The sequence below is a fragment of the Anomalospiza imberbis genome, chromosome 14 (genome assembly GCF_031753505.1).
Source record: "Anomalospiza imberbis isolate Cuckoo-Finch-1a 21T00152 chromosome 14, ASM3175350v1, whole genome shotgun sequence".
In the NCBI taxonomy this organism is placed as follows: Eukaryota; Metazoa; Chordata; class Aves; order Passeriformes; family Viduidae; genus Anomalospiza; species Anomalospiza imberbis.
In genome coordinates this window covers 17389566-17416377 of record NC_089694.1, presented here as the reverse complement: position 1 = coordinate 17416377, position 26812 = coordinate 17389566, and the positions used below count along the sequence as shown (strand labels likewise).

Genomic DNA, 26812 nt, shown 5'->3' with positions numbered 1-26812 from the left:
CTTCTGCACCTCTCCCCTCTGTGCAGCTCCTCCTGTCCCTCAGCTTCCAGGGGAAGGAAAAAACAGGTACAAAAATAACACTTTTTCCTTTTCTACAGCTCTCTTGCACTGTCCTTTTCTCCCATTTGGCCTCAAGGGGACTGTTCTAGCCTTGACTGCCATCACCCCTTTAACTCCTGGCACCTGGTGCCCTGCTCACATTTAAAGCTTTGTAGCTTTAAAAGAGTGTTTACTATAATTAGGAGGGAATGTAAAAAACCTGGTGCCAATGATTGGTGCCAAAGCCTGGTTGGTTGTGAGGAGAGGTAGCAGTGTTGCTTCCTGCTCCTCACCTCTGCTGGAAGGCAGCTTGGCTTTGCTGAGGAGAGCTTGTAGAGGTGACTTGAGGTGTGTGAGTACCACCCCACTGAGGGCTGAAGGAAAAGGGGAGTTAGAGTGGGTCTCATACTGCTGCTGACTTCAGTTGGGTGTGATACACTGGGTACAATTAATGCTGAAAGGCTTGGAGTTATGGAGCAGAGCTGGTGGTTCTGTGAGGAGAACCTTAATTTGTGAAAGAGAGAAGACTTTGGATCTGGGATAATTTGGGATTTCTAGGGAGGAGCTTGCCAGCTGAACTAGGAGTCTTGGTTCCTGCTGGTATGGCTCAGCCTTCCTAAGAAGACACTTCAATGTGTGTTTAATTAAGAAGAAAATGGGCAGAACAAGTGGAAAATAACAGTATATCTCAAAGAAAATTCCAGTGGGCAAGAGCTGTTAGTTGGCTTCAGAGGGAAAGGCTGGGCTGTTCTAAGTGATCAGCTTTTTGGAGGTGAGGGAGAGGGGTACAAGTGCACACTTCAGGGCGTGAGGAATTAAAGGGCAGCACAGCTGCTAAAAAATTGGAGTTGATGTATTTGCCTCTCTAAATGCAGCATGTTTGCCAGAACTCTGCAGTTGGATTAAACTCAAAGCATATGTTCTCTGACTTCAGAATTATCCCACACTGGGCTGCATCCATCACTCCTGCTCTCTCCTCAGCAGAACAGCTGAAGTTCTGGAAATGAGCAGAGTTGCCCATCTGAAGTCCAGCAATCCTTGCACTTCCAGTTCATGCCTTAAACTTCCTTTTCTCCTTTGTCCAGTTCTTTCCCCGTTCAGCTGCTTGCTGATTTTTTTTTGCTTTTTAGTGTCTTGATTTCTAATGTCTCTTCCTTAATTTTTTGCCCCTCTTTTAGAGCTATGGCTCTGCTATTTGTTCAGTGATATTCCAGGTAAGGTAAGTTATGTTCTTGTTTTTGCTTCCTTCACATTTTGGAGAGGCTCCTCAGAAGCACCTCAAAATAAACCAAACTTCCTGTTTTCACACGAACAAAAATCAACTGCAATAGGCTTCTGGTTTCCTGAGATTACTCCTGTTTCTTGTTACAATACTTCTTTGGTGTTTCCTTGCTATTTTCAGTCTTGTTTTGGTTGTATATAAATTGGATCAGGGTCTTGTCTTTTTATTACAATTATTGAAAACTAGGATGATTAAACTTTATCTTGTCCTTAAAACTCACAGTGAATCCTAAGCTGCTGGTATCAAAATAATTCAGCAGAGTGAAACTCATCTTTCTGTGCAAGGTATTTTCTACAGTCATTGAGAATCCATAAAAAAGATGAATCTTTTCCAGTGGAACATGAAACATACTGATGACCTCAAGTTGTCTACTTGTCTTTGTGGCTGGCATGAAATCCAGCATGGCTGGGAGTCCAAATCCTGTCATTTTGGCTTTGTGTGTGTTCTGCTGATTACCTGCCTAATGAAATAAATAGGCAAGATGAGCCTTTTGTCATCCTGCAACATCTGTTCATGAAACCTCTCTGGGAAAGTGGGTTGGAAACATTTAGGTGAAGATTTTTATTTTAGTATAGATTTTCTGTTTTGTAAAAGCATAAGAATGTTAATGATAGACTAAAAGACTCCGAACTTTCTTCTTGCAAGCCATGGTAGTTGCACAAACTCAGTTAAAGAGAATAAGCTCTTTACATTGCAGGGGTTTTGCCATTTTTGTCTTATTCCATTTTGAAATATTAAAATTGAGACTGATTTTTTTTAAAAACAAGAGTTAAATTCCGCTACTTAGTGGGACTGTAGCTTATGAATTCTACTGGACAGAGCTGTAAAAACTACGTTTGCTGCAATTACAGAAATATACTGGTGTCAATACAGAGCTTATCGTGCCAAAGGCAAACTGCCAGGAACATTGATTTTTCTTCTCTGTTCTTGCCTTGACTTAATGTTCTCAGACCATTTTGTCTCATCTGCACCTCTTTTCCAAACCTGCTGTACCCAAGCTCTCTCGTGCCCAGCAGACCTCTCTGCCCTTCTGGTTTTGGGTGAGGCCCCACTCAGAGGGTCTTGACTTTCAGGGTTCCCATTGTTTTAGCTGCCAGCTTCATTTCAGGAGATGAATTCTTTCTGTAGCCATCCTACAGGAATGGAAGGATGTTACAGCATAACTGGGAGATATGTCCATGTTCTGGCCGCTAGATAGTGGCTGCTAGTGGCTTCAGCTGTATGTGAAAATTTATATTTGTGACCTTCCTTTTCAACGTGTTCAGCACTTCCCGATCCAGGGGAGGTTTCAGACCCAAGGGAGGAAGGAGATGCATAACTAAGAATTAGTTGATACAAAATTGAGATTGATGGAAGAAAATACTAATTAAAACTGCTATTAAAGGTTTAGCAAGTCCAACCATTTAGGATGCTGAGTTCCATGGGGACTGATTGCCAGGTACAGTGTGAGCCATGGGATCTGCCCACAGGAGGAGCAGAGGAACCAGAGGACAGCAAAAAACTGGGAGAAACCATTATGAGCATGGCCCAAAAGGGTAATGGCGATAGGACTCCACAAGTTGCAGAGAAGAAAGCAAACTGGAAATTGTGCATGATTAATCTGCTCACTGTTTTCTCATTGTGTTGTGGAGACTTGAATTTATAATCTGAATTGTGCCAAAGGAATATCTGGTTTGTATTATCAATCTTGTCTCCATATGGAAACAAGTCAGATCAAATGTCAAGATTTCTTATTCTTTTAAGTGCCATTGTGTTTTATTGCATCTTTTGATATCTCTCATAACGTTTTTCTTTTTATTCATCATAAATGATTAATTCACTAGGCAGCCTGCCTCCCTTGAGTATTGCATGGCTCTAAATTGCTTATTTGGCCAGAAAATATTTGTTACTGGATCAGAAAAGCTTGACTGACTACTAAGGAGGGAATTCTTCCTTATAAATGTTTCTTCTGGGTGAGCATGACTCTACATTGGAAAAAAGAATATTTCTGAGAAGTGTTCAGAGTTGTTTTACTGACTGTACAAGTTGGAGTTGTAAGAGGCACTTTGCCATTCCTGCAAGAATGTTCTGAAAGAATAAATTTTTAATCTCAAAAATTATTTTTTGATTGGGAAGGAGATTTTATCATGCACAATATTGCAAAAAAGACCCTCAGATCTATAATTCACACCTTAATGCAGATACAATATTAATGTTAGACTGATGTACTGGTGCATTTTTCTGGACTCTTAATTTCTGAAACTGCCCAGAGAGAGGGACAGGCTTTCTGATTTTTGTCAACATAATTATACAGCACTCAAAGGATTTGCTCCTATTTTCACCAGTCAGGAGAGAAGTAGTAGACTCGTAATATGCAACCAATAAATTCCACTTCCTGCCTTCAGATCTCTCAGTCAGAGAGATGAAGGAAGATAAAGGGAAAAAAAGCACACAAACAAAGGGGTGAAAGTCATGTTTGGTGTTTTTGGAGAAAATGAGAGTGGAGCTGCTCTGGCCGGACTGTAATAAGAGTTGTTTCAAAGAGGAGGGGTGGCAGGAGGTGGGTCATTCCCTCTGCCAGATTTTGATTTAAACCCGAACACAATGCTCAGGCACCTGTTGAGAGCTGAAAGCTTTTCTGGAGATTGTGGTGCTAATTGTCCCTCGAAGCTGGGGGATTATGTGTAACCCGAGCACCCAGCACTGCACTTCTCAGGGCAGCCCTGACAAGCAGCGAAGGGGAAAGTTCCTCTGTTTTCTTCTCTTAATGCCACCAAATGGGGAGTTGTAAAGTTTATCTTAATTCTCATCTTGCAGTGATGCCCTCTGCAGAAAGAAAACTACAATCTGCAAGTAAAGCCACTGTAAATAAAAGTATTTTAACTTCACAAGAATATTATATCACATACACAGCTGAATCAAATCTCCCATTCTCTGTGCTGTAGGCCAGTGTGTTGGGTTTTTTTTTTTTTCCTCCCCTTCTGCATTTTAAAAATACCTTTCATTGTATAAACACTTAATCTAAATGGATCCTCTGATGCCTGGAATTGCTGAGTTAATAGAGCAAACAAGAGTTCGTTTTATTACTGCTTAAGTCTCCATTCACTTCACAGAACCAACCTGAGATCAGTGTATTTGAATATGAGGAGAATTCACGCAGTTTTTTCTTGTCCCAAGGGAGCAGAAGGACTTGGGTGGTATCAGCCTTTCCTCAGTCATCTGAGGCCAGGCAGGAGAAAGCATCCCTAGAGGAATTGTAGCTGGGTGCTATGTGGAAGGAAGAGCAGTGAGTCATGAAATTAGGCTTAAAACCTTGATCTCCTTCACTTATAATCCAAAATAACTCTGGAAGCTTCTTAAGGTTTACATTAAAATGTGGTTATGGATGACAGTTCAGCACAAATTTGGGGTTCTTGATTTACTATGGCATAGACTCTAACAAAAAATAACTAAGAAGTAACTTATTTTAATGTTTCTTACATAAGCACTGCAACCTGCTCTTGGAGAACATTAGCTGAGTTACTTTACAAGCAAATCAAACCAGCTGCATTCATTATCTGCCCTCCTTTTTTTCCTAAAGTTATCAATCTTTACTTAAAATATCATTGTGGAAGCATTAAGAAAAAGAATCAAAGGATAGTGTTTCCTCCACAGGTGTCTTTAAAAGATACTGTGTACCTATTGAGCATATAAATGTTTATGTGAAGTATGACAATTTTGATGACAAAATTTTGAAGACATTCTAGCACAGGATTATTACACTAGGAAATTGTGTTGAATTCTCTTGTCTTCCCCCTTGATAACACTGGATTCTTGTCTGAAAGCTGCTTTATTTTCTGTACCAGACAAAATGCTTCATATTTAGGACTAGCTCAGCTTCTGTCAAAAAAAGGCATCTGAATTTCAGGAGTGTTTCTAGTCATTTGTTTAATAACAAGAGCCACAAAAGATGAATACAGAACATTCCTTTGCACCAAAGAAATGCCATTGGGTTGCATAGACAGCTTTTAATTTATCCACCTACCTTGACCATGCTGCAGTTTATCCCCTTTTTTCAGAAGGGAAAAGATCCTAATGTTTACAGCACAAGCTATAATGGAATTATCTTATTTAGGTTCAAACCCAGCAATGAAGATTGAATTTCTGCAGTGAGGAGCTGAGTGTTGACTTGATAACACTGACAGAGAAAGGAGTAACACCTGAGACTAATGAGCACTGGATGAAAGCTCCTGTGTACTTCAGCTGTGGCTTCCACCAAGGTAAAATGCAAAACTTTCATCAGAACTGCTAAAAGGAGAAGCTTATCTTGAATATTGCAGTGACAGAACTGTAATTTCTGCAACTGAGTGATTTTTGTTGTTTATTTACACTGTTTGGAGGAGTGGAATGCAGTACTTGCACTTGTCACCTTTAAAAAGCTTTCTTGAAAATGAAAAAATATTCTGGTTTGCCTGGTTTATCTTATTATTCATGTACAGTATTTCCAGTGGGTTATCTACAGCTCACTAAGCAGGCAGACATAACTTCATAAAATGTTATTCAGTGCAATAGGGATAAATCTAAAGCAAAAAATGTCATTTCAGTGTGGTAAGTGCAGCAACTTGTATTGTTTTAGCTCAGCGTGGTTGCAAATATAAATCTCTGAAAAAGAACCAGGAGAAAAGGTTCATTTACACACAACATTTTTAAAAGGCATAGTCACTTGCTCGTGTTAAAAACTGCTCATCTATCGGAAATACTTGGAACATTCAGGTTTTTGAACGATTGACTAATTTAAAAAAATTTAAAATGCGTGGTGAGAGGAAATTTTCTCGTTGAAGAAATGTGAAAGTAACATTTTTGGCAGGCTACTTTGGGTGATGTCACTCTCCCAAATGTGCCAAAGTCTGGTATTTTACAGCAAGAACTGATTTCTCAAGGCAGGCAGAGTCCGTGGGCACTTGGTGCTGCTCTCAACTTCAGCCAGCCAAGATCAGTGCATTCTTACACCCTGTTTGATGTAATAAACCATGCACACTTGTAAACATGGCACTCAGAGGCTTCATTTTCATGTGTAAGCATGCTCACATGGAGCTTTTCATGCTTGAAATCCTTTGCACACTTTTCTTGTGTGGGTTTGTCTTGTGGCTGAGGATCTGCTCAATGCCAGTGTTGGGTATTCCTTGCCTTCTGTGTTAATTGTTAAACTGATTGGAATCTGTGTAAATTATCCAAGAGGGAGCACAAATCCAGTCACCTTTGGGGGCCTTTAAAGATTGTCCTACTAAGGGCCAATAAATGTAGATCACTTGTGTGAAAACACAGCCAATACTCGGTTTTGTTGCATTTTATATTATAACTTTAATTCCATCAATTTGAACCACTGGGCCCAGTAGTGTGGAATAGGTACTTTAAAATGAAACTTGTAAAGAATACAGCTGGTAGCAGGGAATACTCAGGGCCTGATTCTGGAGCAATGTTGTGGACTGCTAATGGAATAAGGTGTTTCTTGTCCCAAGGTAGACTGGCCTTGTGGCTATTGCATCTGAAAGGAAAACTGCTGCATACTTTTCCTTGTTTTACTTCTAGTGACAAGTACCATGGCAACAGTCTGAATAAATTTTTTGTTACTGGGTGTATATTGAAATAATCTTATATCAATGAAGATATCAGTTCTTATGAGCAGGTTTATTCCTTATGATATTAGGAATATAATCAACATTATAAATCAATGTGATTTATATCACAAAGTGCCAAATCAATATTTTCATGCTAGAAAACAGAATAAAGGAATGATGATACACCTGTATTCTGTTTGCTAGCGTGAAAATATTGATTTGGTACTTTGTGATTCAAGGACTTTCTACATCCTTTGGGGAAAATCCGCTTGGTAAAGGTCTGAAAAGTAAATCCACCAAGGCCTCTCAAGCTTTATCAAGTCTTATTGACATTAAAAAAATGCATATATTTGATCTAAGCTTGGTGGGCACCTTTTATTATAAGAGTGTTATTTTATAATGTTGAGTATTCAAACCAGCATTTTGGAAGATTTCTGCCTGTAGATAGATTATAGTTACTCTTTGGCTGTGGGATCCCAAAAGAGCAGCACCTGCATTAATGGTGGGAAGTGCATCAGGACCTCAGTTTTTGTCCCAAAGAAAGATATCAGGTAGGTTACAGCAGAGGAAGGGTGTGGCAACATTGGAAGAATGGAGGTAAGACAAAAATTCGAACAATTTTTCTCACTCCCCACATGAGCCCTGGATGAAGAATTTTTAAAGCTGTCTGAGAACCGAAGTTTAGAAATGTCTATCCATGTAAGAGTTACTTGGCAGTAGTGAAAGTTTCAGAGTTCATAAAATGCAGTGCAAAATTGTATCTGATTCTGTTTCAAAGTAGTTATCAATGCTCTTCATTGGTACCATGAGCTATTTAACATTCAGTACACTTGCCAGGTGCTGAAGGTCTAATGTCATTAAAAAAAAATTCACTACCAGCAGGCTCACTGTCACTGTAGTACTCCTTGGCTGTCATAACCAAAGCTGAAATTTGGAGCTTTGTGCCTGGTGTTGACCAAATAATTTCACTTAAAAATAGGTAATTTTAGCAAGTCTTCATTAACAAAATGCAAAAGCATTTTTGTCATGACTACTAGACCTTCCTAATAAAAAGAAAGAATCAATGAATATTTGAAATATAATAGGCTTAGCATCTAATTGCAAAATGTAAATAACTATAATGGAGATTTCTGTAATTATTCAATATTTTTATTGTGTTTGTGGTCTTAGACATGTCTGGCTGTGTTTGGATGTTTAAATGTGTCATTGAAACATGCTGTGCCTCTGCAAAAACTCTTGGGACAGCTGCTGCCTGGGCTGGGCTTGCTGGGGTACAGGAGGATTCTCCCCCCTCTTCCTGAGCCAAGATTTTATTAGGCTGGCTTATAAATCAGAGGGATAGATGCCTGCTGAGTTGGGATTTTTGGTTATTGCTGCTCTGAACTAGGATTCTGGTGTTTTAAAGATTCGGGAGCTTGACTGTATTGCGTTATTTGTGAGTGAGCAGCAGCTGGGGGAGATCCAGCACCATTTGCTGGCAGTACCTATGGACTGACAAATCCAACACGCACATCTACACTCAGGAGTGTCCTACAACAACCTCATGGACATGTAGGTTACACTGAAAATGAGGGAGGAGAGGCATCTTCATCTAGGGAAAAACTGCTTTATCATGTTGTATAACCCATATCCTCCCTTTCCATTGTAGGACTTAATTCCTCAGGATTTGGACTTTCTGGGAGTCTTGTTTTAATTTTACAACATAAAGAATTACAGGGGCAGAGACCGTGTCTTATTTATTGCTTTTATGAGTCATTTAGTTCATTTTTGGATGCTTGACAGATAATAATGTGTTTGATTGCATCATGTGGTACACCAGGTCTGGAGGAAAACAGACTTTCAACTCTGTAATGAAGTCTTAAGTTTGATTTACTGTTTACTCATTCAACAGCAGATGCAGGCCAGAATTCAGCTCATTTAAATTCTATGGACTGGCTCAGCCAAAGGCAATATAAAATCAGGTATCATCAGTGTACATCTAACAGTTCACACTGTGTAACGCTGTCTAGATTTTCATCATTAATGTTCCTGGACTAAACACGGAGCATTGGATAGCAGAAAACTTGGATGGATTTCAGCTGGAAAATATTCCCAGTATCTAAGAGTTCTATAGAATAACATGTTAATGGTTGTCACTTTGCACTAGTACTTATACACTCCATATTTCCCAATTGTTGAACCCTACTCTAAACTCTCAATAAAACAAAACAAAACCTTTCCCCCTTTTTTCTCCCACCCCACTTGTGTGGTCTTTGGAAAGCCAGAATTCTGGAAACACCAGCAAATTAATTCTTAACAGAATAATTGAGCTGACAGCTAAAGAGATGCTCACTTTCTCAAGCACTTAAAATAATACTTTTGTTAGAATTTAGTTCTCCATTATTGAGTTTTCCTTTGAGGGAAGCTGAGTCTGGTGCAGAGGGTTATGGAGGCCTGGGGATGTGGTGTTCAGCCTGAGCAGCCCAGAGAGGAGCTCTGGATTCCTTTTCCTCGTGAGGGACGTGGCCGTGGTCAGTAGTTGAGGACAGACCTCATTCTGGGGCACGTATTCAGCCAAGAAAATTTGATCAAGCTGTGTTATGTGAGGAAAAATCCCAACCTGCCATGGATGAGGAGTGTCAGAAAGGCAGGGCAGCACTGCCTGTGGTGAAACTCTTGTGGCAGAGGGGTGAATTAACACGCTTCCTGCAATGGTGCTGCCTTGGGGTCTGAGCTTCCAGTCTCCCTGAGGTTTCTCAGGGAGCTCAGCCATGGCAAAAGGCTAAGAAAGAAAAAGGACTTAAATGTGATGGAACATTAATTGAGCCTTCTTGGTAATGGAGGGATTTCCAAAGTGGGGAGGCCAAAGTGGTCAAGTCCAAACAATGCAAAACTGATGTGATGTATTTGATTCAGATTTATAACATCTCAGTTGGATGGCTGGACAGAATCACACAAGTTAATTTGGACTTCCAGGGCGAGATCAGGAAAGGGAGACCAAGGATGCCCTCAGGAGACCATTGAGTTCATCAGTGAATCCTAATCATTTACTGGAGAAGTTAAAAGAAATTGTCTTTAATGAGGAGAATGGAAGTTGGAAACTATTTTTGTGCAATTTTGTCTTTTAACACTTGAGCCTAACCCAGCTTATGACACTTGAGAAAATAAATTCCAGATCTGAGTTGTCAAATTGGCATTAGATATAGGCACTAACTGGAGACTTATGCCCATCGAAAACCTGAACTCTTTTTTAAAAAATGGACTTCTGGAATTAAAAAAAATCTTTGTAGCTACAAAAATGAATGAATGAACTTGTATTTTATTATGACTAATACCTTTATTGAAATGCCAGACACATTCAGGCATTAAAGGCTTTAATAATGTGACTCAGATCAAGGGATGATTTGGTTTTTTGGGTTGCATTTTTTGTTGATAAATTACTGTGTTTTGAAGGACACAAGGCCTAATGTCACCATAACCTACTTCTGAGAAGATAAAGGCAATGTCTGACACTTATGTTGAAATATGAAATCAGAGCTGTGGAAGATCAAATATTTTCCATTCAAACTGCAATAACTCAAATTTCCAAATATCAGCTCAGTTCTTGGATCAATAGTAGATAATATTCTGGTAGAGTTATCAGTTGGTTTGTTCCAGAGCCTTTGTGTTTGTATTTGTTAGACACAATCCCAATCTTACAGAAGGAATTCTTCATTCTTTTAAGTGCTACTGCTATTATCCAAAATGTTACATACATGAGGAAAAACACTTTATTGGGGAATCAGATAAATAATAATCAGATAATCAGGAAGATTCAGATAATTCTCTTGCTCATTATAGTTCTTAATATTGTATGTCAGAATTCCCTAGAGACTCTTGGAAACTCACCCATGCCTCTGCATACTCACAAGTTGCTCTTGACTTTGCCTTTTGAAATATATATGTTAAAAGAACAAATCCTATGGACCAGAGGTCCTCATGAGCTGCCAGATGATGTTCCCACATGTAAAGATTTTTGTAAAGGAACAATGTGAGTTGAAGCACTGTCAGTCCAGAGCTTTCTAAAATGTCTGTTGTAACCACTAAATTGTTGAATCAAGGGCCAGGTTGTTTCTCTAAGCGTTTTTAACAAGTAGTTTCTAAGAAACAAACCCAGAAAGAGCAGGCAAAATTGTGTTTTCACTGAAGCCTGTGATAGCTTTACAATGTTTTATGCAGGGCTGGTGTTTGCTTCTTGCTTAATGGCTGTATCTCAATTTGTAGTTCTTGCCAGGGCTTGGTCTCATGCACTCTGACCACATCTGCTCAAAGCTAGAGGACTTGCTGGCAAAGGAGCAGGAATTCTTTCGACAGTTCTTTGAGTAAGGATCAGCTACTTTTAATTTACCATGAGATGAAAACATTTACACGATGTTCCCACAGCACAGGTGATGCACCCTAAAGGTTGATAACACAGTTTACCCTGTGCTGATTTGTTCATGTATCTCTGTTTTAGTCTTCTGGTAGCTGCTTTATTGTGTGCAACAGCTGTAATTACCATGAACAACATGTTTATGTCATGTGAAGGAGACAAAACCTGTTTTAAAGACACTTTTAAATTTCATTAGATTCAATATCATTATGGTAAAACACACCATTCAGTAACTTCCTCTGAATGCTTAGCAAACAGCATTTCTAATTAAACACGTTGTGCTTGCCCTTGTGTTCCTTTTGTATTACACAAATGGTTGGAGCAGAAATTGGTCACAAAAGCCAGGAGTGCCTAATAACTGGTGTGATAGAAAAGCAAATTGGTAGCTCAGTACCTTTTAAAACAGCTGTAAAGTTTTTACTTGGTAGCAGAAGTCAATTGATTTTTTCCTTTCTTCCTTACTTTGCTTTTGGGCTGTAGTCTGAGGATTTTTTTTTCCTGCCACAGCTGCCTGCAAAAGTGCCAGGTTTGGCAGCTCCCACCTGTGTAAGCACTTGAGGTAGAGTGGTGTGAATTAGCCAAAAACTGCTCAGTTCAAACTGTTGTGAACCGAGGAGGCTGAGGAGGGAGCTGCTACCAGGAAGAGCAGCTGCCTTCTAAACTAAAATAATTTTAATAAATGTGGGTCTCTGGTTTTTGGCTTTGGCTATGTTGTGTATATTCAGGGCTCTTTATGTGAGATTTTTGTTTTATTGTCCAGTTAGGAAATCAACTGGACTCTCTGGTCTCTGCCCTTGGAGGCTTTGTTGCTTTTACATATTTGTGTATTGCACCAACATCAGTAGCAATTGGGAACATGAAATAAAAACTGAACTTTCAAGAAGGTGATTGACCATTTTTTTTTCATTGCGAGTTTTATTTTTAAAAAAATCTCTTGACTTTTGCCTTGTAAACATTTGAGAACCCAAGTGTTCCCGTGCCCACTTAGACTAGGCCACTGAAGATCACCTTCCACTGCCCAACCTGCTCAATCCACAGAGAGCATACTTTGATTTCCATGTTTTCTGTGAGCAGTGGGAACAGTGAGCCTGTTGCAAATGCACAGCTTAAACATCTTAATTCTGTGGCTGCTTTCAGGTTGTATTTAATGTTTATTCCTTGGGTTTTGTTGCTGCAGAAATAGAACTGCTCTCTTTCTGCTCTGCAGTCCTGGGTATCCACCTTGGGCTTTCCCCTTCCTGAGGAGGGAGTTTCTAGAGGCATTGAGCCTACAAGATATAAAAACCAGTGAAGTCCACCCCATTAGCAAGGATTACTCAGTGTATTCACACAATAAAGGGAGGGAAATTTCAGGTTCCTTATTGTGTTTGAAGCCAACTCTGGTGATGGATGTACAGACTAAAACCAGGTGAGTGAGGACCCAGTTGGAGTGGTTGCCATGTTTATCCAGGAGCTGCAAAATCGTAAATAGAAGTTATTCTCAAAGTACAGCTGAGACAAAGAACGTGATGTGTGTTTAGGAAATGTGCTCTCTGGGTGAGTGGGTAAATTAATGCAACGAGGAATTTTGAATCTGTGTGCATTTTTACATTTGTTGCTGTGTGGATGAGCTCCTTTGTACCAAGTCCTCCTCTGGAAAGGAAAAGAGGTTTTCTTGGTTCTTGCCCCTCTGGAGGGCATGGGGAGGGGCAGACTTGAAGCAGGTGGTTGCTACCAGAGGTTGTTACTATATTTGAGCACCACCTTGGCCTCGGAGTGAGAATTGCTGCTATGGAGAAGGGCTTTGGCAAAAGGGGAAAAGTGTTTCCTGGGATTAACAGCAATTCCTGCTGCTACTGTTATCTGGTGTTGGTGTTTTTGCTGGCAAGTGATGGTCCTGCTTTGGTTAATTACAGTCAGTCCCATTTAATGCTGTGATGTGGTGAAGCCATGTGGTTTATGGCCCACAATTGTCAAACAAAACAATTCATTAAGCTCCTAAATCTGTTGAGTCCTCCTTATTCCCCTTTAACTCAGTCTGGTGTGTTCCCTTATTGCTATCTTAAAGATATCATAGCTGCCCAAAGCTGTTAATATTTCTGTGACCCTTCTGTGTTACTGAAGACTTTGTTTTTCACTGCCAGCTTTGACTGGGAGTTTTGTGATTCCACTGAGAAATTTTACTTACAAAAACCTGTCTCAGCAATAAAAGGTTTTAGAGGGATAGGGCATAGCTCAGGAGTCCTTCCTTTAGAGTCTAACTCATGAATCTGGGATCCAGTGTGAATACATGCTGTTATCTTGGACCCAGAAGCTGGATGTGTTTTTTCCTTATTGACCTGTTGCTGATTGGTTTATGTGGCTGGAGTTTGTACAGTGAACTGTTATGGGAAACTATGAATATTTTGTGTTAATAACCTGAGGCGTGTTTCCAGCTTGGGTCATTAGTCAGTTGAGCTGGGATAGTCACTTGATGGGGAGCATCTTCTGTCTTTACAGTGGTTAGACTTTGAGTTCAGAAGTTACAAACCCAGCCTAGCAGTCTGCACCATTATTATGGGACAAAAAGAAGGTATTTACTATGCTAAAGAAAAAGAATCCAAAATAACCAAACCACTTCTAGTTATTGTAAACAAACTCTGCAAATTTCTATCCCATGCAGTATCACTGCCTTTACCACAGATGAACAGTGTGAATCAGTGACTGCAGTGATTCATCCTGCAGTTCTTTTCTTTATTTTTTTTAGCATAAATGTGACACTTGCAGAAATCAAGGAGAAAAAACCATTTAGCTTTGGCAAGCATAGTGTGGGTAGAGTATAAAATTGCAAACACAGCTGTGCCAATGTGCTTCAGTCCTAACTTACAACATTTCCTGCTCTTCCAGAGCTGGGGCTGTCTCAGGGATTGCCAGGCATGACACTTTTTATGGTGGTTTTGTGCTCTGCACCAACGGGGACCAGAATGAAACCAGCAAACTAATTTTAGTCCGTGATCTGAGGTTTTGAATCCAGGTCTGCAGAAGTGAAAGATTAGTGTGTATTAGCTCACTGAAAATTTGAGCCCATTCTCCAGCTGGACTGTCTTGACACCTGCTAACTTGTTGATAAGGTGAGAGATTGGGCACTTTGGGTCCAATTCTGACCTCATGTGCCTTGGTGTAACTTACATAGGTTTGAAAAATCAGTTTCAATTGTTTGATTCAAACTTTAGCTAGCCTAGACCTCTCTGTTCTTTATTATTTTAAATAAAACCATAGCACATTTGTTTTTTGCTTGTATAACCTTTGTTTCTTTCCAATTTCTCAGTTTCCTAAGCCATCAGTTTTCTGCTGGTCTTGCTTTTCATAATACCACTATAAAATAGCTTTGTGTTTGTCTTCTGTGATCCTTTCTTCTTTCAGTGGTATGGAATGTACCTAAAATGTGTTTGTTGTCTTGGTATTGCCTTTTCTCTGCCTTTTTAAAGTTTCATGACAATAATTCAGAGACTGGATAGAGCACCCTGTTTTGTCATTGCTTCCGAACTCGAGAATATTGGTTGTATGGGATGGTCTGCAGGTGGGTCATGGCATCCTGTTCAGAACTAGCTACTTCAAAAATCCCTGGATGCTCTGTATGAGTCCTGAAGGGAATTTGCCTATTCCCAGCTGGATGTGAGAACTTTTGAGCAACTTCTTACCTCCTGGGTCAGTCACTGACCTGGAATGGCTTCATTTCCTAGCTCTGACACAGATTTCCTCTGTGGTTTTGACCATATCATTTAATTGCCTGAAGGCTGGATTTCCTTATCAGTGTGCTGTCTAGAGATAACAGAGCCCCCTTGCATCCCAGCAGCTCTGGAAATAGGTGCATGCCAACTTGTTTGGCAGAACACACAAAGACCTTGCTGTTCCAGGGCAGCTAAATCTTTGCATGCCATCAACTCTGTTGACTTGTCCAGTGTTTACAGAGGCAATCAGATTTTCAGAAGTTAATCACAACTTTTTCTTGACTGCTTAGTGGCACCAAGTAAAGAAACATGTCAGCATGGTATTTTCCCTGTAATTTAAAGGTTGTTCTAAAGTTGCTTGCAGTGAATGATACTGCTTGTTCATTTCTAATTTAAAAAAAAATAGAATAACTAATGTTTACCCACGTAGAACAGAAGCATGCTCCAATTTTTTATTTATAATGAGGCACTGCTGTATTAGATGGTATTTTCTAGGACACATTCCCACGTAAAGAATTAAAAATCCCCATTCTTGACCCGACTAAAATTCAGGTGCCTGTATTTGGAAAAGAGGGTGAGCAGAGGGCTGTACAAGCTCTGAAGAGCTGAATGCTCGGGTGCCACCTAGTGCTGCAGGACCCGGGGATGGCTGCAGCCTCCGCGGCTCCTGTCACCCCTCTGCTCCGGGGCTTCCTCGGGAAAGCTCCGGGCAGGCGCGGAGGGTGAATGAGCTGACTGGAAATGCACCTTGAACCCATTTCCCCCTGAACTTCACATGATTGGAATGAATTGCTGAGAAACTCTGGGTTGGAGTTGCAAGAGGAATATGTAATATACGTATAAATATGCACATATATATATATATATATATATATATATACACACACACACACATTTATATACACACACACACGACATCACAACAGGCTGAACTTAGAGGAGCTGATTCTTTACCTCATAACGTTGTTTGAAAATGAAGAGATTAAGATACATTTACCGATGAGAGCAGTGTGAGGAAAAAAAAGAATAAACTCATCATGCTTCAATTAAAATAAGCATCTAGGAGTTTGGGAGCTAATCCAAATGTAGAGGAATCTCTTGGGGCTTCAGTGTAATCTGGATTTCCAAGTTTTGCAACTTCTCTCACTGTTTTGGTTCTTTCATTCATGAACTCCATGCAAGAACCCTACTGAACCGAGAAAATAAGGAAAGGGGCAGATTTAGTTTATTTCTTTTAAACTTAGGGCACATTGCAGGTTGGTGGGAGTTTAGCAGCTCTTTAAATTTGTTCACACTCTTACTGAGGGTTTGGGGGTTTTTTTTGTTTGTTTGTTTTTTGTTTTTTTAAAGGGGCATGAATGTCTAAATGTGATTTAAGGGTACAATATAAGAGCTGAATCATCACAGGTGTCAGTTTTGATCTGCATTACAATGTGATATCACCATGATAAGAGATTTCAATGAACATAGAACTTCTTAAAACTTACTTGACTATAGCTAATGCTGGAAGTGGGGGCAAATGTGCATTTAAAGGAGAATCTTGTAAACAACTTTATAAATATGGGCACAACCTTTCCTGCTGTACCATCAAGGTAACTGCATTGTTTTTGAAAATGGAAGAAATATCTGTAAGTACCCCTGACACCTCTTCAATGAGTTTTTTGTCTCATTGTTTAACAGAGCTTTTTAAAATAGTAAAAAATCCGTAGCTGCTTTCCCCACAGCTGTTCAATAAGTGGTCTCTGAAAGCTGGATGGAAAACTTCCCTCTGATCTGCTACTGCATTGCTGTGCATTTGCTTTTTGACCAGGCTGCTCACATGATGAATTTTCTCCTTACGCTCAAGGAAGGAGAAGGAAGCAGTTTCAAATAACAAAGCAAAAGTCTTTCTTTAAGAAGAACTGGTCACCAGCCCTATTAAAGAGGAGCCTCCCCTACCTCAGGCTGGTGAGTAGAATGTTTTTCTGGCATGGAAGTTTTCCAGCCATGTAAAATAACCATGAAGGGATTTCTAAGGCTCTAATGGCTTTTGAAAAAACTATACTATGTGAGCCCTTACAGCTCTGGCTCAGGAACTGTTTCCCAAGTAGAGCTGTGTGGAAGCAAATGACAACTGTTGCATTTTGACAGTCTTAAAGCTTTTGCTTTAATCTCTTGTCCTCCTTAGAAATTCCTTATTACAGGATCTCACAGTATCTTGCAAGCCCTGGTGGATCAAGCCATGTGCTTGGCTGAATCCCACTTTGTGTTGTTAACTTACTGAGTGATTACAAGTGAATCACTTCCCACAAATGCAAAATAGGAATTAGAGTACTTGGATGATAATTTCTTTGGCCCAAGTCTGTCTTTTGTTCCATTCTACAAGAGTAGCACAGCAGGGGTGCAATTCTAGACTGGGTCCCAAAGTGCTACCACAGCCCAGCCACTGTTGCCATAATTTATCAGTGCTGCTGAGGGATTCCTTCTTGGATATCATGATGGAGCATCATCAAAATTATTGGAACAGAATGAGATAATGCATATAAAATACTTTTGCTTTAAACTTCTTCTGTAGAAGAGCTTGCATTAATTGAAGGATGCTTGTGTTCCAAGGTGATGTCACATGCCAAGCTGGCCATTAAAACACGATCAGTTTGTGAGTCTGGGCTTGGATTTTAACCAGCTGCCTTTGGTAGAGGAGGTGGAACACTGGGGTTTGGCCTGAGCTCCTCTGTAGATAATAAAAAGCATTTATAACCTTGCAGTTCTCATTCTAGGAGGGGTTTTTTAATTGTTACCCAGAGAGGTTGTGGATTTCCCATCCCAGGAAGTGCTCAAGGCTGGGTTGGATGGGGCCCTGAGTAATGTAATCTGGAGAATGGCATCACTGTCCATGGCAGGGGGTTGGAACTGGATGATCTTTAAATTCCCTTCCAACCCCAACATTGGGTGATTCTATAACAGAATATTCCACTTGACAGGGAGTGGAAGTGCCATCTGGTTTTCTTGGAAGTTCATTCAGTGCATTCTGTCCTTCAAGGGAGACTCTATTTTCTTCATCTTTGTCCAAAACCAAGATTATTGTTTGATATAAATTTTATGATGAGAAATACTTTATCTCCTTTCTGTCTCTTTTAGCAAAGCAATTGAATTTAGAAAGATTTTCAAGGAAGATGTAGAAATTATGAATTCTGTATTCCACAACTTCCTGTTGAAAGCTGCTCTAGATATTGAAACTTGCTCTTGGTTGTACATTGAGGGGTTTTTAGAAGAAAGCTTTTTTCCACTTCTGGAAAACTGCATCCTATTAAAGGTTTTGTTCTTATCAGGGAATGCTTTTTACTTCACTCATCCAAGTGATGCATTATCACTCCTGGAGAGAATGGAAGTACCCATGGATTTTACAGAGAGGGCATCTAAGTGTGACTAATGTTTTCTAGTGAAGGGTTTTGACAGCAGCTAAACTTAGATTAGATACTGCATTGCTTCATTTTGATGGATTAATAAAGACAAAAGGGGGTAGAAGGAAATTGTATCTCACAGAGATTTAATGCTGAAAAATCCCACAGCACTTGGTCCAGCTGTTGAACACTCATGAAATCTATACAATGATTAAGTATAAGAATCACAAATACTGTAGAGGTAAAATAGTTACCTAACTTGAAATGTTGTAAGGTTTAGCATTCATAGTCCTATTAAAAAAAAAACAAAAAACAAAAAACAAACAAACAAACAAAAAAACCAAAAAAACCAACCCCCCCCCAAAAAAACCCAAAAAACCCACCAAAAAACAGCTTGGGGCTTTTGCTCAGTTTCTGCAAGTTGCCATTTGAGAGGATGCTGCTGGTTCCAGAGCCTTACTGTTGATTCTGGGGATGAAAAGATGGATGGAGCAGGGAATGCCATAGGTTCATGAATAATTACCTGCGGATAGCTTGGGGGAGAATAATTTGAATGATAATGTCTGTAACAGTACAGCATTCTTAGAACCAAGCTCGGGCATTGGCTGGGCACTGAGTTGGAGGAGAAACTGCTTTGACAAAGAAGGGATGGGAACAAGGTGGGAGCTACCAGGGGAAGGGATTGAAGCTCAAGTCAGTGGTTTAAAGCCAGTGCTAGATTAGGGCAAGTAGCACTGGTGTCATAGGATGAAAGTTTGGGGGAGAGCTCACACTTCAAACTGCCTAACTCTGGAGAGTACTACAGAAATGTGTGTCCTTGCAAGAGCAACTAAAGCGAGGGAATCACCAGCAGTATACAAAAAGAATCATTAATGGCCTGTTTGTCTTGTCCTGTCCTGAACTCCTCTGTAGGTTGGCAGGTTCTTCTTTCTGTGTCCCGAATACACAATTTTGTTATTTTATTGAATTTAAACTCATGACTAGAAAAGGAGATGGAGATGCTGTCCTGAGAGTATTCCCTAAATGCACTTGCCCCTGCTGTCCCTGAGGCCACAGTTGTTTCCAGGCTTGGTGCTAATTCCCCAGCACGGTGTTTTTTCACTGCTAGTGCAGTTTGCTTTGGCCTGCTGGTGAGCAGATATCCATGGAAAGCCACGGTGCCCAGCCAGAGACCTATTTTTGTCCTGAATCAATAGAGCTCTGCAAGCACAGGTCCAGGATCAACAGAGATCCATGGAAACTCTTGCAATGCTCCCAGCAGCGAGGGCTCTGTGTGCTCCAGAAATTGCTTTGTCCTTCTAATCTGTGTTCTGGGTAAAGCACAAACCAGTGCAGGGGGAAATGGGGAGAAATACTAAATCTGTGAGATATTTCTGGAATAAATGAGACCTTCTGGCACCTACAGTCTAATCCTTACTGAACTTTACCCCATTTCAGCTTGAGCACAGGTGTGCAGTCAAGGCACAGCTGCTACCACATGGCTTTGAGTTTTCAGAGTTGGTAAAGAAGAATGCAGAAGAACTCAGGCAGAAAATACATCCATCTCTTTTAATAGCTGCAGGAAATGGATTGTGTGTTATGATTGCAACTTTTATTTTAATGCATGGCTGCTTTAAAGGTGGAAGCTTATCCCAGTGAGGAAAGTGAGGCATGAACAAATAACCTCACTGGTCCTGTAAGACACAGAACTGTTGGGATAGGCTGGGAGGGCAACCTAGACATTCCAGGCCCTTTGTGTAATCACCAGCAGATAACCGTGCAGCCCGAGAGCAGGCTGGTCCAACCAATCAGCTGCAGGACTTGAACCCTAAATCATCTTCCAGGCTGCATTGCCTGCTCAGGGATGGAAATGGCACAAGATTATTTATTTATCTATATTATTTGTCTGCCTTGCTGCTGACACAGGAATTAATTACTCTAGATAAAGTGTGAGGCCTTATAGAACAGGACCTCATTTTACCTAGTGATAAGCCTAGGGCAAAATATTACAATATTATTTCAGGGATGTTTTCCCAAACTTTCTCCCAAGAATTCTGAATTCAAGAACTGCTGCAGACTGATTATGCCTTAAACCCCTCTGAATTTCTTTCATTATCTTGTTTGATCTTCCCTTGAACTCTGTAAACTTCCAGCACAGACAAGTCTCTCTGAGCCAAGTGTTCCACACTGTAGGTTCTGTACTGTGAAACTGAGGAGCTGTGTAAAATTCAGATACATTCAAATATCTTCAACAGAAGCCTAAATTCTTTTTTGGGCAACTTGAGAAAAAAAGTGGTGTGAGATTCTGGTTTTGACCTATAGTTGTGCTGAGAGAACATTTAAGAGTTAACCATGGACAACCTGCCTTGGTAATCCTGGTGTCTTCCTTGTGAGTAAAACAGGAAAAGCATCTGTTCCCCTCTCATACATGGAACATGGGAAAAGCAGGGGAACAGTTCCTCACCTATTGAAGCTGCTTCTCTTGGCAGAAAAGCTGACAATTCCCTGTGTTGTGTAAAGGTGGAATGAGAGAGGCTCTGGTTCTCTCTCTGAGCTCTCATGAGAAGTGAGGGGGACATTCCAGCCCCACAGAGCAGCTCAGTTTGGGTTTAGTTACAAGGCTCGTTTGTCTGCCTTAGGGAGTGTAGGATAGAGGGACTCAAAACTTTCTGCTTCAGTTTCCTGTACAACTGTTTAAACTGTTCTACAGAAAAAAGCTCTGTGTGCTCAGTGGGAAGGGGAGTTGCAGCTGACTTGCTTTTGAAATACAGCAATGAACCTTGGAGAACTCTTGGAAATTTGTGTTGTGATGTATTTTTCTAGTAGCGAGTGGAATTGAATATCCTCCTGTAATAATGTATTCTCTCTCTGGAATAATTCATTATAATATCTTTCTAAAAATATACTCAATCACCCCAGATGAACCCTGTCCTTAAAAGTTCAAGCCTGTATCTCACTGTTTAGGATTATGTGTTACTGGAGAAATGACATAGGTTAGGACAAATCTCAGAAAGACTTGGAGACTGACTTAGCAATGAAATGGCTGATGTAATTACTCTTAAATAAATGCTGCACATGTTATGCATGTGGGGAAATGACAATAGTGCCTCCACATATAAAATGTGAGGCAAGATCTTGGGGGTGATGAGAACAGTTCCAAGGGAAGATCTCCTTAGTCCCTGGCAACAGCAGGAGGAAGAAAGGAAATTGTGCATTGGTAGTATTGGATTAGAAAATCTGCATTGCCTGCTTCTTGTGTGCTACCTGTACCTCTAAAAGGACATAAAAGTAAATATGTAATGGGGAAGGACAAAACAGGTGAAAAAAATTATAGGTGGAGCCAATTCAGTATTAGAAATGAGTAAGGCCTTCAGTCTGGAAGGAAACAAATAAAATGGTGGACATTTGCACAGTCTCAATGGCACAGAGTGGGTCAAGTGTTTATTACTTCTCTTGATACAAGAACTAAGGGGTATCTTGTGAAGCTGTTGGGGCTCACTCAAAATGGGAGCAAGGGAAGGTGTTCATGGGATGAGGAGCAGACCTGTAGAACCTGCCAAAGGGCACTGTGGATGCTCCAAACTCGAGAGGTTTCAGAACAGACAGAGGAAGCTTATGGAGGAGAAGCCTATTGAAGATTAGCAATTTGGAATGGAAAATAGGTTGAGGCTGGAAGTGTGATGTATGTGTTCCAATTAACACAAGTACTTGAGATAGGCTGGATGGACCTTGGAGCTGCTCTGATGTGCAATCTGACACGTGTCCCTTCTCTGGACAGTGCCTGTACATTATGTACAGCTGGGGAGAGTGGACTAAAAAGCTTCCTGCTCCATTGGAAGGATCAGAGTTGTTCTGTCTGCACAGATGTTAAAAAACACCCACCTGGCTGCACCTCAGGCTGCCCTGGGCAGCCAGGAGAGCAGGAACACACCTGGAAGAGATGTGGCACCTACACCTGCAAAAGAAAGGTCTCCTTCTTGCAGATATCATTTCCAGGTGGGTTTTTCCTCCTCAGAGGAAGATGCCACCTCTCTTTGCTGGTTGTCCTTCTGAAGTGAAGATTTCAGCACAGCCTCTGACTCTGCTGCTGCAGCAGATTCTGAAGCCTTACAATGGAGAGGAGACACTAGCATTTTCTTACCTCTGTTTGGCCTCTTTGCTCTGTACCATTAGAGACTTCTCAGTAATTCTGTTAAACAACATTTCCATCAAAACTTATTCTTGGCATTTCCTGCAGATTTTGCCAGGACTGACTCAATATGGCTCGTGTTTCACGCAGTGGAACTTATGGCATGGTGGAGTTTTTTTCTAGAGGATTCGAAATTAGACAACAGAATATTTGAAATTTTTTTTAAATTATGAGACTTCTGATGTTTCTCAGTTGAATATTTTGCCAGGTTCTCTGTTCAGAGTCGTTTGGCTTAAAAAGTCCAAGTTTGTCTCAATGAGATAATTTTGTCAGGAACTTAATGTTCACTATTTGGGTGCTCAGTCTGGGCTTTAGTTTTTGAGTGTGATATCTGCTTTTGATATCAAAATGGAGTTTATAAACTCAAAGTTGCCATAGTGGAGGAAAAATGGGTAGAAATAAACACTGAGAAGCAGGGACAAGCCAGCAGGTAAAGAATGGGCTGGAGCTGAGGCAGTGTTATCAGATAGCTTCATCCTTGGAGAGCAGAGGCAAACTTTGAAATAGTTCAGATTTCCCCATGACTGGTGAAGGTTGTCTGAGAACCAATATTGGAGATGCTTTTTCAGGAGAATTACATGCACTAGTTAAAAAAAAAAAAAAAAAAAAAAAAAAAAAAGGGTTTGCCTCTCTTTCCAGTTCCCCAAAGACAGAGGAGTTATTTGGGAATGGCTCCCTAAATATTATATACTGGTGCTGCTGTTGTAAAATAAAGCATGGACACAAGGACTTAACCAGGGGTCTATGAAACTTGAAATGGAAAAATAAGATTTCAGATAAATTATATACCTGAGATGGAGATACTCTAAACAACATGAGATGTATTTCCAGAGCCCTTTACTTCACTGGCATACGAGGCTGGATCTGACTTCCTCATTGAAAACCCTCTAAATGTTTCTTCTTCTTTGTTAAGGCTGTCCTTATCAATATTATCTGTGTTTATGTCAGAAATCATATGGGCTGGCAGTTTCTAAGGTTGATGATAAATGCAGATAGAACTAAAAGCACTGGTTGTCAGTTATGGTCCATTTTATTTTCACCATTGCTTGTTTTTGTTTCTGCGTGCCTTTGTGGGTTTGTTTAGTTGGGCTTTTTTTAATGGTTGTTGGATGTTTGGTTTGCTTTGTTTAAATTTCAAATTGACTCAAAGTTTTTCTAGTATTTCTGGAAAATACTTGTGTGTTTTCTTGGGAAGAAAGATACAATTTCCACTAGCTCTGTTTCTAAAGGGACTAAAGGGTTTCTGCAACTGCTCGCTCCTCTTCTTGCCTGAACTTTTTAACTTGGTCATATTTATCAGCTTCCTATAGAGTAAGGGAAAACAATACTTAGTTTTAAAAATAAATAAGCAAACAGCTTATGTTTTCTTTTTATTGTGGCTCTGACAGCTTTTCCAAACCCACTGGGAGGGGACAGCATCTCCTCCTTCGCTGGACAATACAGGGGGAAAAGAAATCTGAGTTTTTGCACAATGCAGATATCTTTGTAGGGAAGTTTTTACAGCATCAAAAGGAGTTGCCTCTTTTTTGGTTGTGTTGGGTTTTTTTGCTTTTTCCACACAGTGGAATGCATCAAATTACTTCTCATAACTCTGGAATTATTATTCACCTCACTTCCTGGAGGTTGGTGGGAACATTGTTTCCTGGTGCCCAGGACTCTGGGTTTTCATGGAAAGAGGGCAAATGCTTTCATTTTTGCAATTTCTAAAGTTTTTTTGGACATAGAAACTGGCAGAAATTGTCTTTTCATATGAGTATTTGATTTGGCATGGAATGCTCTGGCTGGAATTGCTTTGTATTAGAAGTATTCCTCCAAAGAGATATAAACATGTGATTTATTAATCACTGCTATTTTATTTTAAGAGATAAATTCCTGCCTCCCTTTCTTGTTCAGCATGTGGACAAGGTTTACATATTGTCACTGTTAAAGCTGGAATCAACATGATTAAATATGGAATTAGCTCAGGCTTGGGTGGATTCTGAAGCTGGGCTGATCCAGATGTTAGCAGTAACTGGTGTCTTAAAAGCTGCAAAAATTTGGAAGTCAATCCTGTTCATATGTAGTCAGATTTTAACTAACTCTGGAATCCAGTGATGCAGAACAGTGAGAACCAGGGAAAATTCAGTGCCTAATTCATTACAGCTTTTATCTGCTGCCTGCAATTACAGATCTGATCGCTGTCACCCTGCTGGAGGGGAACTGCTGTCTGTGGCTTGATTTTTAAACACATAGGTTTATTCTCTTTCCTGATTATTTCTGCTTAATATTCAATGCAAGGGAAACAGATCCCTCTTTTAAAAATGAAGGGTTTGGGTTTTTTAAAACTTTTCTTCTGGGTCAGTCTGTAAAAATCCATTTTGTTTCTCTTATTCCATGATGTTCAAATACTGCTTTATCCAAATACCACATATCCAGTTTGTCTTGAAGTGTTTGGAAAGCATTTTTTCTAGGATGATTCACTGTGTGTAAAATGAAATATGTATATGGAGAAATTCTAGACGTCCCTAGCTTTCTCCTAGAGTTACTGAATCCTGGCCCTGGGAGAAGCTGCTATAGGCCTTGCATATCTTTGGAACAAGGTTTGGCTCTAACTTAATAATGAAAACTCTCATTTTATGTTTTTAAACTAGAAAATGTAGGCATTGGTTGTGTGTAGGCCTGGTACCTTAGTGATAGCAAATATTTGCTGCAAGCTCTACCTCATCCTCCTGCGGCGTGGACAGCCCTGGCTGAGCGCGGAGGAGCAGGAGCTCTGAGGTCAGATGTTGTTCTTCTCCCTGTGTGGAGACTGACAGCTTGGAAAGCAGAAAGGGATTTCTTTGTGGCTCTTCTCAGTTCATCTTCTTTAGGAAACTGAACTGCTGCTCCAAAGCCTTCTCACTGGTTTGGGAGTCACGTGGGAAATCCCCAGTTCTTCCGGGAGCCAGAATTTTGTTGGGTATTTCTTGGTGCGTTTCACATTAGTTGTTGTATTTGCATTCTCTTGTACTAAATAGATTTTACTCCTTTTTAAAATATCTTTGCAATTTGTTAAACAGTTCCAAATATGCAGTGTATGGGCAGATGCCTTTTAGTGTCTCTGCTTAGTGCCCAGCACTGGCACCAATCCTGTTCCAATTCACATTTTCCTGAAGCTCACAAAGACAGCAGGGAAGAGGTGGAAGAAAAGAAAGATAATTACATTTACAGAAGTGATAGAAACTCATAATCCTGATGGGAAGTTTTGGAAAAAATTTGTCTTTAGCTGGAATTTGGGGCCATGAATTCAGCTTCACATGCCTCCCGTTCTTTCTTACCATGCATTTCATCCAGCATTTTATGCTATTCTTTGGAGGAGCAGTAATAAAGTAATACTTTATAAATTGACAGATAAGATGCACCAAAATTCTTTTTGTTTTCTTTCCAGCATCACTCTCCTGATGGCAGTTTTATGACAGTTTTCACTAGGCTGAGCTGTGAGTGACAGATCACTACCAGCACTGCACGGTGCATCCACAAAAATTCAACAACAATTAACATCTTTGTGTTTACAAAACTTCCATTTTATCCTTTAACTCCTTCCACTCTGTTCTGAGATAGGATCTTTTTATGGATAAGAAAATATAGATAAGAAAATAAGGGCATGGTTGTCCAGAATAGTGCATACAATAAAAAACTCAGGCTTTTGAGTTCCATCCTTGGGTCACTGCACTACACTTCGCTGTGCTTTGTTTTCTTGTGTTGTTGAGGTAGCAACATGTGCTAGTTCCTAATTGATTTAATTCAGAAGTCTTCTGTGGTGACATCCTTTTATGGCCTGAAAGTATTCCCCAACTTGGGATGCACTGACTGTGGAAATAACACTTCCATAACATGTCTTATTATTATTATTCAAACCCAGTGATTTAAGATAATGGAAGTGCCTTGGATGTGTAATGTTTTTTCTTGCTGGCAGGGACGTGCTGCGGACTCAGGCCTAAGAAAACTATTGACCTGGACATTCACTGACCAGCTTTTCTGAGGATTCTGTACAGGGTCTTTCATGACATTTTGGGTGTACCTCAAATTCTTGCCAAACCCTTTGGAACAGTTCAAAAGAGCTTTGATTGTGTGCAGTCCTCTGAAGTAGGAGGTGCCAAAAATATAAAGGTCTTTTTTAATATTTTCCACAATGTTGCAAAGCTATTAATGTAAATTACAAAAAGACTTTTTGATTACCAAGGCAAGCTACAAAAGGGAAAATGTGGTGTAATCCATATAAATCACTTGACTAAACCACGCACAATAAATCCAGTGTTGGTGAAGCTGA

The 26812-nt window shown here is 40.1% G+C and overlaps 1 long non-coding RNA gene across 3 annotated transcripts; it reads left to right on the top strand.

Annotated features, from left to right (window-relative positions):
* Positions 1-835: 835 nt before the first annotated feature.
* Positions 836-26812, top strand: LOC137482682 (uncharacterized). 3 transcript variants are annotated; one of them, XR_011004187.1, is made up of 4 exons: positions 836-1253; positions 5415-5559; positions 7408-7494; positions 26459-26812. It is a non-coding gene; the product is annotated as an uncharacterized lncRNA (long non-coding RNA). The 3 variants fall into 3 exon arrangements; XR_011004186.1 differs by having other exon boundaries at positions 837-1253; positions 7416-7494; XR_011004185.1 differs by lacking the exon at positions 7408-7494 and having other exon boundaries at positions 1192-1253.